We start from the raw sequence: 2,649 nt of genomic DNA on the forward strand, positions 1-2,649 counted from the left end.
CACACACACACACATATACCTAAAGGAAGAAACTGACAAAAATGCAATGATAATAGGGGAACTAAATACCCCTTGGACAGCATTTCACAGGATACCTAAACAGAAACAGCCCTAAATGACACATTAGACCAAATGGACATAACTGGTATCTACAGAGCTTTCCATCTCCAAAATGAGAATTCTTCTCGAGTGCACACGAATGTTCTCCAGGAGAGACCACATGTTGGGACACAAAACTAGTCTCAATAAACATAAGAAGACTGAAGTCATACCAAGCATAATTTTCTTTCTCTCTTTTTTTTTTCTGAAGGAGTCCCAGACCCACACCAGGCCCCAGCCAGGGTTCCTAAGCCAAGAAGATAAGTCCCCACAACTTCCAGCTGCAAAAACCAGCAGGGATTGAGTTGGTGGAAGAAACTTCTGGAGCCCCAAGCAGTTCCTCTTAAAGAACCCACACATGGACTCACCTACTCAGACTCATTCCCTCCAAGCTCCAGCACCAGGGTAACTGCTTGAAAGGCACCAGTGGCACACAGGGAGAAACTGAAGTGTCTGGCATCAAGGTGAGCAGAGGCCAGTGTCCCTTTGCTAAACCCATGCCCCACAGAGCCGGCAAGCTGCTGCCATGTCTGAGACTCCATCAACCTGGATAACACAAACACTGTGTGACCCACCTCGGAGACCTCCAGAGACTCTGCCCCACCCAACTTACAGGCCCACCTCAGCTGCTTTTCCAAATGAATGGCTGGTCTTGGCTCAAGCTTCACAACTTCCTAAATCCTCCCAAATGAGCAACAACGGGCCTCAGTGAGCCCCAGGCCCATCACTAGCAGCGGCCAGCCTAAATTCACAGCTTGGCTTTGCCTGGGAATCTCCAAGCCCAGCATCCATATTTTCCAATCACATTAGAATGAAATTGGAAATGAACTATAAGAAGAAAGCTGGAAAAAACCCACAAATATGTGCCAATTAAACAACGTGTACTGAACAATGACTGGGTAAAAAAAAAAAACAAAAGGAGGAATCAAAAGATACATAGGACAAATAAAAATGACAACCCGACATATCAAAATTCGGGGGATGCAGCAAAGGCAGTACAAAGAGAGATGTTTACAGCATTGCAAGCCTAGCTCAAGGAGCAAGAAAAACTCAAACAAACAATCTAACATTTCATCTTAAAGAACTAGAAAAAGAAGAACAGATGAAGCCCCAGGCAGTAGAAGAAAGGAAATAATAAAAATTAGAGTGGAATTTGACAAAATCAAGAAAAAGACAACAGAAAAAATTTTAATAAAATGAAGAGCTGATTCTTTGAAAAGACAAGTAAAATCGATAAAGCTAGACTCACTAAGGAAAAACAAGAAAAGACTCAAATGAATAAAATCATAAATAAAAGGAGCCATACAATAGAGCAAAGTTGCATTCCAGTCTCTATGTGTGACTCAGCTGGGCATGCACACATGCCGTCCCTTCTCATCCAGCAGGAGGGAGAGTTACAGGGTCTGCACTGCCTTGGGGTAGTGGGACCAGTACAACGGGGACAGGATCTTCCCCAGAGAAACTGAGTTTGAGAGGGGAGTATCAGTGTTTTAGGTCAACATTTTAAAAAAATCCTTTTAAGGAATATGTGAGAAATTGGAAAAGGACGAAGTAACTATTAAATGTGATTTCCACAAACTGTTTACTACACTGAGGGTGGATTTTCCACTGGCTATCAAATATCACACTAAGTATTCCTTGCTAATAATATTCCATGTCTTAATGTGAGTGATGGTTTAAATGTGCCAATTGGCTTTGTGGTAATTTGTTAAGCACTTTTTCATCAAGTTCAACTTTTCTGTATGTAAGTTATACTTTAAAAAAAAAAAAAAGACAAAGCACCCCTGAGTACGCTGTGTTTAGCATGGCCGTAAAGGTTATGTGAGGGCTAGTGGATTTCAGCAAGATCTCAGTGTAAGCCTGTTTTCAGCATAACAAAAAATTTACTATCAATCTAGATTCTTATTTGAAACTGCAGAGAAAATGTTGAGGTCAACCTTCACTCGCCAGTATGGCAATCTAAGCCAGCGGTCCCCATGGAACTCGGCATTTCTAGCAGGGTTCCTGCTCGAGTATTCCTGATTCGAGATCCTCAATCTATCGCTTTTGGGCCACGGCTCACTGCCTTCATGGGGGGCGGGGGGTGGGCAGCAGAAAGCCTTTTTACCGATCCTTTGACCGCTAAAACCAGTTCTGAAAAACAAAACATATTATCTTATGTTTTGACTATACCCCAAGTACAGAGACCGGAAAGATATACTAATAGATCGGGCAGTAAGTCCCATTCGTTATTTTTTTAACCTCATTGGTGGCCCTGGATCGCTCTGGGGCTAAGATGGGTGCTGTGGACCTTCTCCCCTTGATGCTGTATAAGGAAGCTCCGCCGGCACTGTCTGCCCGGTTGATCACTCCCTCGCTCTGCCCGCTCTCTCGTAAGGTTACGGCCTCAACCAGCGCAGCCTCGCGGGCCGTGGTCCGCGGTCGATCCAGCTCTGGGACTGGAATCACCGGGAGGGGGAGGGCGGCCGAGGCCGGAACGCAGTTTCCGGGCCCTTGTTGCCCACCGGAAGGTTCAGGGCACGGAACGCGCCTGCCAAGGGAACGGAAGAC

The sequence above is a fragment of the Artibeus jamaicensis genome, unplaced genomic scaffold (genome assembly GCF_021234435.1).
Source record: "Artibeus jamaicensis isolate MK-2021 breed Jamaican fruit bat unplaced genomic scaffold, CSHL_Jam_final contig_415, whole genome shotgun sequence".
Classification (NCBI taxonomy): domain Eukaryota; kingdom Metazoa; phylum Chordata; class Mammalia; order Chiroptera; family Phyllostomidae; genus Artibeus; species Artibeus jamaicensis.